Here is an 11,174-nt window from a genome sequence, read left to right as displayed (position 1 = left end):
CAGCAGACAACTCACAAAGTCGCAGATCGTAGCTAGGCCGCCATGGATGTGGAGAGCAATGCGAGGGCCATAGCGGAGGCCGGCCGCGACTGCACCAAGCTTCCGCTGGCGCTGATCCCTGGAGGCGTTTGCCAGGCCGCGGCGGCGCTGCGGTTGTTCATCTTCAAGAAGCCCGACGGTATGTTCCTGCACCATGGTAAGGTGGCCTTCTACCTGTACTACGCCTTGCTGACGGCCGTGGCGCTCTTCGGCTTCGTCGAGGCGTCGCTGGGCTTTTGGGTGGCACGCGACCTGCACGACCATCGCCGGCAGGCTTACGGGAGGGTGGCCATGGTGGTTTCCGTCCTCTTCCTCGTCCTCGTTGGTGGCCTCGGTGGTTTTGCCATGCCAAAGTACTAGCAGCCATGAGCCTAGCTATGATCACGGTGCTTTCCCTGTATTTGGAAATATTAGAAGAAGCTCATGCAGTAAGTTTGTCCATCGATCCGCATACGAATACTGTTGATCTAGCGGATTATGTCATGTTATCTTTTTTTGTTGTTGCAAGGATGTAATGTTATCTTCTTTTTGTTTTTCTGCGGGGATGTAATGCAATCTTTGTTTACATTATTATATGCTCTGTAATTTTATTATGAGAGTTTTTACCAAGGTTTGTACTTTTATACTGTCCTGATACAAACTGTAATCACTGTAAATTCCATGGCCTGTAATAAGTCGGCTGAATTTTGTTGTACTTTGATCCACTTCTTTTCGAATTTTTGATCCACTCTGTTTGAAATGGAAAAGGGGGGAGGCCAGTTGAATAAAACGGAAGGATTGTGGCAGTTGTATGGTGGATGGATATTTGCAATAGAAAAAAAAATAGAGAATGCTGAATGCATACGCGTGAACTGAATTTTGAGTGTCACGGTCGTTCCTCTTCAGAGCAAGCAGTTCGCGACACAAGTCTGCGTTCCCTGAAAAAAAAATGTTCCGCCAGTAGCCTAGCGGCCCAGCCCACATACACACTTTGCGGCCCAGCCCACATACACACTTTGCGGCCCACCACCACCTATAGCTTGCTTAAGAGAGATCCCCCGGCCTTGTTCCCTGAAAACTGCTCTCCCATTCGGCACTCCACACCTCCCACCGTTGACCATCGCCCGAGAAGAGGCGGCTCTGATGGAGGAAGAAGCTCTGAGGGAGGCCATGGAAGACGCCTTTCTGGAGGGCGCGGCCCAATGGCGAGCGGACAACATCCTCCAGACCCTGCAGATGGACAAGCTGGACGCGTGGATCCGCCAAGAGGGGCTTGGCGGTGACATCGAGGCGCTCAAATCTGAGATCGATGAAGTCATGGCGACGGTCTCTTATGTCAAGGGGAGGGCGGTAGGCAACAGGAGGCTGGCTAGGTCTCTCGCCGCGATCAAGCAGAAGCTCTTCGACGCCGATGACGCGGTCGACGAGCTCGACTACTACAGACTTCAACAGCAGGTCGAACTCGAAGGAGGTAATTTGATTCACAGAAATGGTTTCTATTTCAAATTCCAGTAAAATTAGAATTTGATTCATTCCAGTAATGCCATGAAAAAGATCCAAGTAAACTCTCTAGCTATGCCGCATTTGTTCTGCAATTTCGAATTTTTACATTCCGACAATCTGGGCCCGCTTGTAAGCCTGTGGTGCCACGTGAATTCGCTACGACCACATCACGTCATCACCTCTATCGCGACGAGTCTTTCTCCTGCGTGCCGAGGAAGGAGGGCACCGCTGCCGCCCCTCGTCGAGAATGGCGCATGGCATCCCCTCCTCCCTTGTCCCTTGTCACGGCCTCGGTAGCCATTAGGTGGAACCATAGTTGTCATGTTTCCGGTACGGTGGGAACGAGGAACGGGAACGGGGGACGAGAGTCGGGGGCTGGAAAAAATAGGGTACAGTGGGGGTATACATCTCTAGAACGATTTTTCTAAAACGAAAACGTGATCCAATCAATTCCGGTACGATGAATCCGGTACGGTACCATGGAACGAGGAACGTGAATCTTTACGGGTGCGGGGAGCAACTGGCTGGGAGGGACCGAGGGAGTACTTATACAGGGAACTGGCTACATCGTTGATTCATGAAGACTAAAATATATCATCTCCTTCCCAATGGAAAATTTATTAGGAGCCTTAGAGTAATTGAAGAGCAGAACAAGGAATTATTTAGGGGAGTGGAAAAAAACGGGGCAGAAATTAAAGTGAGGAGTTCATGATTGATATGGCTGACCTTTTGGTTACTCGATCGATTCAAGAACCAAGACTGTCGAGTCGCCGAACCTGAATCGACGATCTGGCTGCGGAAACACCGAATCTGCATCGAATCTTACCGAATCGACCCTCGTTCCCGAATCTGATTCCGGGTCGATGAATCCGGATCAAGGGACGGCCCATCGTTCCCCGTTTCCGGCTACTATGGGTGGAACCACGGCGAAAGTACCCTGCTTGCGAGCTCATATACACCTTCAATTAACAGTAAGTTCGAAAGTAGTGGCGGAGCCAGGATTGATGCAAACCCCGGGCCTAATTTTTTTTCCAGCAACATGGAAACTTTCCATAGCATATAAAAACTACAAAAGTTCTTCACCGCCGTAAAAGATACCGCATATGAAAAGCTCACAGACCCAATTGCACTAGAATATCAACTCAATGTATAACAATCCAACAAAATAGACACTCCTGTTATGACTTATGGGACCGATAAAAAACAGTTTCTTCATCGTCTATTTTTTCTAAAACATGAAATCGAATTGATATAAAAATGCATCATTTTAAGATCAATCAATACATATACACAGTATATTTCAATGCAATTTATATTCGATATAGGCACGCAAAACCTACCAATGTTGGAGAATGGAGTGCCCGGCGGCTGCAGCAGCAACACAGGGGCCAGGGGGCGGGGCTTAGACCGGGGAGGCTAGCAGTAGGGGTGGAATCATGTGCGCATTGTGGATGCAGGGACAGGCGCCCCGGCAGCATCGCAACAGTACGACATTTTGGGCCAGGACTATAGAAGAGGGCATGCAGCGCCAAGGAGGGGGCAGGGGTAGTCGAGATCGTGAGGAAGACGGCGGACAGCAGCGCCGAGCAGGGCAAGCGGCGGTGCGTGCGCGTGATCTGTCTCTAGGTCGGCAATTTGGGCGATTGGAAGGGATAGAGCTTTCGTACAAGGCTTCAGGCTTTGTGTGTGCCCAGGCTGTGCTGGGCTGCGCCCCAGGCCCAGTACGAAATATGCATAGGTATAGGGCTAAACCATTCCTCACGCCCCGGGCCTGGGCCCTGGGTGCCCGGGGCCTGGCTCCGCCCCTGTTCGAAAGTAATTAGTAAAAAAATCAAAAAAATCTGAATTTTTCGGGGTACAAACATTGACTAATTATCAACATGCGTGCAAATTTTCATGAAGAAACAACATTCCAAAAATGCTTCCTTAAAAGTACAAAATCAATGCTCCAAAATACTTTAAAAAACAGACTTTTTGGAGCATCAATTTTGTTTTTTCACGGACGCATTCTGGAATGTTGTTTCTTCATGAAAATTTGCACCCATGTTTTGAATTCTTCAATGTTTGTTCCTAACAAATTTCAGATTCTTTTAATCTATTTTATTATTCTTTTTTACTGTTCATGAGGGACCATGTGAGCTCGTAAGCAGAAACTCCATGCCGCCACTTCATTTTGCCATGTGCTACTTGCGTCTTGAGCCACTGTCAGAGTTTATTCTTTTGATGTTCATCTTGAAAACTGGTACATACGAAATTATATTGAGACATAGCAAAAAATGTATTATTATTATGTACAATCACAATTTTTTTGAAGGAAATTGGGAGGGGAAACCCGGCCCCTACCTACAGTTTTTTATTTTTAAAAACATAAGCAAAACGCTTATGCATGCAATTTATTTCGGGCCATCAAGACTCATGTAAAAAGAAAACATTAATGTGTACGTGTGTGTGTGTGGGGGGGGGGGGGGGGGGCATATCTTGTCTCCGCCATTTTAGTTTCCCAATTTATGTGGTAATGTTATGCACTTTTTTCTTCAATATTTTTTAACAAAGGAGAAGGTTAAATATAATCTTTTTTTACCAAACAGGACATCTTTTATTTCAGTATCAATATATTGTGTCTCATTTTAATCATTTTTTATTTCAATGTAATTTACGAATAGATTAATTAAGATCGACACAGCGTTATTTGTCGACATTGTCTTGCTGCCGGGACGAACATGCTTCCTCAATGATGGCACCTCGATGTCCCTGTCATTGCCACCGATCATTGTGATAGTGGTCAATTGTGGCGGGGCCTGGGGGCGGTTGTGGAGGAGGCACACGATGACATGCGAGGAGGGTTAAAGTGGGTTAATTCCCTAAAGCGGCCAGTTTTTTGGGAGTTAGACATTTATTAGGATCGACTAGAGTTGCCCTTAGAATTCAAAAAAATTGGGCTATCGAGCGCAAGCTTTAGACGTGGTTGATCACATCAATCATCAAATTATCTTTGTTTCAGTCACCACTCACCAACACCTTGTCCATCTCCCAGCAGGCCAATACCCGCTGCTGTCTTCATCCAACGCGCACAACCGCTTCGCCTCTGACGGTGTTATCCAGTCTTGCACCGCAGCCACAGTGACTAACACCGGTTAGCCGCCGAAGGACCTCACCTTGATAATATCGTTTTTCTGGTCTAGCAGGACCACGCTAATAGCCCTCTTCTTTTGGCGCAGTTACTTTGCAGGAGCCCGAAGGCATGCATGAAGCAGCGCGAGTAGATCATGGCACATCGATGGACGATGGTGATAATATACTGCCGAGAAGAGGTCGTGGCAAAAAAAGGTCCCCACATTGGGTTGATTTTGAGGAAATATATGACACTGATGGAAAAACCGTGGGGGCAGAATGTAGACACTGTAAAAAGAAACTTAAATACGACGGTAAACAAGGGCCAAGAGTCTTGATGACTCACTCCAATAGTGCCAAGTGTAAGAATACGCGAGGAGCACGTCCCCAGCCGCCAAGCCATTCAAGGTACGGTTTCAAACTCAAAAAACGACGTACATTTCTTCATTTCTACAAATTGCAACGACACACATCTTATTCTACATCTTTGCGAAGAGATGTGCAGCTGGACTTTTATTTGTTACGAAGGGAAATTGCATTTGAATTGCTTTAGGACATAGTTTACGTCATGAAAGCTGAATGTTATACACTTGGTTCATCTTATTCTTTGAAAGTGCTCACAACTTAACACGCATATGCTTAACAATCCCTTGCCTTTTTTCTTCTCACAGCATGGATGATGCTACTGAAAATGCTACCCCCGTTGCTGTAAGTAATTCACCCAGCATACCAAGGATGGGAACGAATCCAGAGCCAACACAAATCACCGCAGCTGTTGCTCACCCTTGGAATAAAGACGAAATTTCCAGTAAGATACAGAAAATAACTCATCAGTTGCAAGGCATCCGAGGGGATGTGACAAAGGATCTCAACATGTTTGGGTCACACTCTGGTGCAAGTTCATCTCTCCATCAAAGTACAGCCTCAGATCCATGCCGAAGAACATCAAGTCTTCTTCAAGGCAAAGTGTATGGGAGAGACAAAGAGAAGAGCTCCATCATAAAGTTGATGACAGCTGGTAAATCTGACAGTGTAACTGTTGTGCCTATTGTAGGCATTGGAGGTACTGGGAAGACAGCTCTCGCGCAATTTGTATATAACGATCCGAAAGTGCAAGACCATTTTGACCACAGCATATGGGTTTGGGTGTCTAACAACTTTGATGAAATGGTACTGACGAGAGAGATATTAGATATTGTCCCTCGAGAAAAACACGAAGGGTTATGCAGCCTTGACAAACTTCAGCAGGTCTTGAAAACTCATATTGAATCAAAGAGGGTTCTACTTATTTTAGACGATGTCTGGGATGACAAGAACATTCGCAGATTGGACCTAATACTTGCTCCTTTCAAGTCAGACAATCCAAATGGCAACGTGATCCTTGTGACAACTAGAAATCTCTCTGTTGCAAAAAGGATAGGAATGACTGAACCAGTTGTGTTAGGTGCGCTGGAAGATGACGAATTGTGGTTATTGCTCAAAGCACGAGCATTTGGTAAAGAGAACTATGAAGAGCATGGAAATCTAACGAACATTGGACAGGAAATAGCAGGCAAGCTAAAGGGTAACCCATTAGCAGCAGTAACTGCAGGGGAACTATTAAGAGTTGATCTTACTGTTGATCACTGGAATAAAATTCTCAAGGACGAAGATTGGAAATTGTTGGGGCTCAGTGGAGGCATCATGGCTTCTTTGAAGCGTAGCTATGATCAGTTGCCGTACCATCTACACCAATGCTTCTCGTATTGTTCTATATTCCCCGACAGTTATAAGTTTCTTGGTGAGGAGTTGGTCCGTATTTGGATTTCACAAGGATTTGTCCAACAGAGCCATCCAAGTAAGAAATTAGAGGAGATAGGAATGGACTATTTGGCAGATTTGGTGAACATGGGCTATTTTCAGCAAGTTGGAAGAGAAATTTCATATGTTTTGTGTGGTCTTATGCATGATTTTGCAAGGATGGTTTCAAAAACTGACTGTGCAATTATAGATGGTCTACAGTGCAATGATATATTACTAACTGTACAACATTTGTCAATAGTATGGAGCAAATATCCGTATTGGAACACATCTCAGATTAACAAGTTTATAGAAAATTTGAGAAATACAATTGCACCAGTAGTTACAAAACTGAGGTCGTTGGTGTTTATCGGGCACTACAAGTCTTCTTTCTTCCAGTCCTTCCAAGACATATTCCGGAAGGCTCCTAATTTACGTCTGCTGCAAATATCTGCAACCTTTGCAGATTTTAATTCCCTCATGTGCAGTTCTGTTAATCCTACTCATCTTCGCTATCTAAAACTGACGGCCAATGAGGCGAGGGGGGGTTTGCCTCAGGTTTTGAGCAATTTTTGTCACCTTCAAGTATTAGATGTCGGCTCAAGCACTCATCTTGATGTACCTGATGGCATGAATAATCTTGTCAGTTTGCGGCATCTTGTTGCAACTTCCATTGATAGAATTGGCAAATTGACCTCACTTCAGACACTAAACAATTTCAGCATACAAGATTCCAATGGCTTTCAGATTATAGAACTTCAATGCATGAACGATCTTGTCCAACTTGGGGTTTCTCAACTTCAAAATGTTAAGACTCAGGAGGAGGCTTGTGGAGCAGGACTGCTTGACAAATGGCACTTAGAAAAGCTGCACTTGTCCTGGGAGGATATCAACCTGAATATTTTAGATGTTGAGAACGTCACGTGCTCTGAACCTTCTACCAGCATAGAAACAGAGGAGTGCTTGCAAAAAGAGGTGCTTGAGGGTCTTCAACCACATAAAAACCTAAAGCATCTTCAGATATTTGGATACAATGGTGCCACCTCTCCATCTTGGCTATCTGGATACAGATGCAATATCTCTGTTACCTCCTTACAGACTCTGCATTTGGAGAACTGTAGAAAATGGCGGATACTTCCATCTCTGCAATTGCTTCCCCTTCTTAGAAAATTAAAGTTAAGCGGCATGCCAAAAGTAGTAAAAATATCAGTTCCTTCGTTAGAGGAGCTGGTGTTAGTTAAGATGAAAAAGCTGGAGACATGCTCCTGCACTTATATGAGGGGGTTGAACTCCTGTTTAAGGGTTCTGAAAATTAAGAATTGCACTTCATTGAAGGTGTTTGATCTGTTTGGGGACGGCCATAAATTTAAAACTGAGAAGAAGTCATGGTTGCCACGTATTTGGGAACTTGTTATCCACAACTGTCCTCTTTTGCTGGTACCACACCCTTTACCATCTTCAAGTATTGTTTCTAGAATTTCCATGAGGGGAGTTTCGAATTTTCCAAGTATAGAGGCATCGTCCTTTGGAAGTTTAATCATCGGCAAGGATCCTGGTAGATCTGATTATTATGAACATGAATATGATTCTAACAAGGATCGTTTTGAGGTGCTTTCTGATGAGCTGTTGGTGTTAGATGGAAAGATTTTGGCATTCCATAATCTAAGTTTCCTGACAGAGTTGATAATAGGTTACTGCAAAAATCTAATGTTTATTTCATTAGAAGGATTAAGTCAACTTGTATCCTTAAAGACACTGAGAATAGTGTATTGTCCAGGGATTTCCAGTTTCGATGTTCCACCAGAGCATGCCCGTGAAGATTTGACAGCTGCAAAATACAATGCCATCCCATCTCTTAAACATATAATGATCCGGTCATGCGGCATAGCATGGGAGTGGCTATCATTGATTGTGCAATATGCGCCAGCACTAACGGAATTGGATGTACAGAACTGCCCAGAATTGGAATCTTTACAGCTGAACTCCTGCACGGCACTGCAAAAGTTGAAGGTATGTACATGTGAATCGCTTGGCACACTAGATGTCTTGCAATCCCGTTCCCTCTGCATTATGGAAGTAAGGGGCGCCCCAAATTTGAAATCTCTACAGCTGCACTCCTGCACGGCACTGCTAATGTTGGATATTCGGAGCTGCACATCACTCTCTACACTGGAGGGCTTTCAATCCCTTGGCAGCCTCATGCATTTGTATCTACGGGAATGCCCTTGCTTGCATTCATGTTTGGAGGGTTTGCCAGTGCAGGACTACGAATTATGCCCTCAACTGGAATATCTTTCTATTAGTGACTTCTCTTTCCTTGCCACGTCTTTCTGCAAGCAACTCACATCACTCCAGAGCTTAGTTATTAGTGGTTTTGAAAAAGAAACACCAGCAGAAGGACTAACAGATGAGGAAGAGACAGGGCTTCTGCTCCTCAGTTCCCTTACAGAGCTCCGATTTATGTGTTACAAATATCTCAAAGATCTTCCTGCAGGCCTGCACAGACTTCGCTTTCTCCAGGTGTTGGATATTTCATTTTGTCCGAGCATCTCAGGATTGCCGGACCTCCCGCCTTTCCTAGAGGAGTTGAAAGTCTTCCGGGGCAGTGAGGAGCTGAAACGTCAATCCAAATCGCTAGTGTCAAGCAAGTTAAAGGTCAAAATTGACGACCAATATGTGAACTGATTACTCGGTGGCTTGTCAAGCACAACCTGCACAACAGATGTAGTTGTACACTTTTGAGGTATATTTCTAGCATAAATCATGTTATGCCCAGAGTTTACTGTACTGCGGTGCCTTTTTCTTTTTGTGTGTGGAAGCAGCAAAAACTGACTTTAGGCCAGCTCCTCGACAGGATTGCTTTCACGTCAGAACCTTATCATAATTTGATCTGTTTGCTGACATACAGAAGATGTCCGAATGTGTCAAGGCTGCCGGAAGCGGGCCTTCCACCTTCGCTGGAAGAGTTGGACATCTCGCTTTGCAGCGAGGAGCTGAACGGTCAGTGTAGAATGCTCACGACAAGCAAGCTAAGGGCTGGCATTAGTTTTCAAGATGTGAATTGGCTAGTCGTTGTCTCGTTAAGCATGAGCTTGTACCTCCACAAGGATATCGCTGTACTGCTTTTGAGGTATACTTCTACAATACATCATGTTGAAGTTTTTTAGGGGCGAGTAGATCATGTTAGAATTAACATACTGAAGTGATATTGTTCTTTTTTTCTGCGAGTATAAGAAACTGTCTTATGCCAGTTCCTGGACAGGTTTGCTTTCACTTTAGAGCCTCATCCTTTGCTGTCATGTCAACTGTAGCAGTCAATTTCCTGTCCCAAAAAAAAAATGATAGCAGTCAACAGGTATACTAGTCTGTTTCGCTGCTTCTTACTTCAGTTTTCTAGTCTTGTGAGCTGAAAATGATTATTGCTTTTCACTTCCTTGACATCTGAAGGCAAATCAAAGACACAATTTCAAGGATGCATTGTGCTGTTCATCGGCCTGAAGAAGCTTATCCAAAACTTCCTCAAAACACAATCCGGAAATGCTCTGCTGCTACAAATAATGCACTTTGTATTTCGGAACTCCACCTCTTAGCCAGCATATGTTGCTCCGTCAGAATTCAGGACGCGTCAGAAGACACCTGATTTGTTCATAGATTTCAACTACTATAACGCCCGTGCGTTGCCACGGGCTCTTTAAAATTTATAATCAGTATCTTTCATTTATCATCCCCTCATATTGGGTGATTATGGGGTGCTCTAATTAGAAACACAACAATCAAATATTAGGAAATTTCACCGAACGAACAATAACGAATAATACGATATCTATCAAACGAATAAAATGAGGTCATATTTTTGGTCCGTCATGCACTTCTGTTGAAAAGTGCCTATCCCTTTTAGAATCAACCCACTGTTTGCTCGCACGCAAAAAAAATACATCTCTAAAGTGGGGAACCGATCGGTGCCAAAAAGAACTCAAACTCCTATCCAATCTCGACTTCGTGCTCTTCCACTTCCATTGATAAAGATGGGACGTCAAGGGTTTCATCATGATGACCTCGAGCAGCCGCCGACATCCCTCCCCACATCTACCCCTACCCCCTGCTGCCGCTTGCACTGTCCTTGCTCCTCGAGGGAGTTAGGGACACAATGTTCTCTAGGATGGGCATGACCAGATCCACGAGGAGGCCACATTCTTCCATGGGAACCCAACCAAGCACACCACCCTCCGCAACCATCCAATCCCAGCCTAACAAAGTCAAGACCCGCCATCGATCCACAAATCAGGCTCGCCGCATCCAGGTTCACTGCAAGTCTGCGACGAGTCTGTAGTCGACATCTTGACTTTGGCTATCCCCACGGAAGAATCATCGGATCCTGCTTACTTTTACCATCACTTCGTCTCTTCCCAAGGCAGCGACACCACCCAGCCAATCACCACCACCGCTTGCGGCTTGCCTACATAAAATCATGAGAAATCCCCACGGCGGTGCTGTAAGATCACCTTGGCGACCTCGACAGTGACCGACTGGTCTAAGATCTAAGCTAGCCGCTCTTTGTAGAAACCAATAGAAGTAGGCATGTGACTCAGATTTGTTCTTTGGTGTGCATGCGTTTCTTGCTGCCCACCAGCTCTTGTCTACAACTCGCCTATCTCTGTACCAGCTCTTGGTCTACAACTCGCCTATCTCCATGCTCGAGACGACCAAGCTCGATGCGCAAGCCGCATACGTCTGCTAGAGCTATATCCAGGCCCTATGATTTT

At 45.0% G+C, this 11,174-nt stretch overlaps 1 pseudogene; it reads left to right on the top strand.

The window, feature by feature from the left end:
- Positions 1-1,112: 1,112 nt before the first annotated feature.
- Positions 1,113-10,132, top strand: LOC123187522 (putative disease resistance protein RGA4; annotated as a pseudogene).
- Positions 10,133-11,174: the final 1,042 nt, after the last annotated feature.

This window comes from Triticum aestivum, chromosome 2A (genome assembly GCF_018294505.1).
Source record: "Triticum aestivum cultivar Chinese Spring chromosome 2A, IWGSC CS RefSeq v2.1, whole genome shotgun sequence".
Lineage (NCBI taxonomy): Eukaryota > Viridiplantae > Streptophyta > Magnoliopsida > Poales > Poaceae > Triticum > Triticum aestivum.
This window is presented reverse-complemented; position numbering and strand designations above follow the sequence as displayed.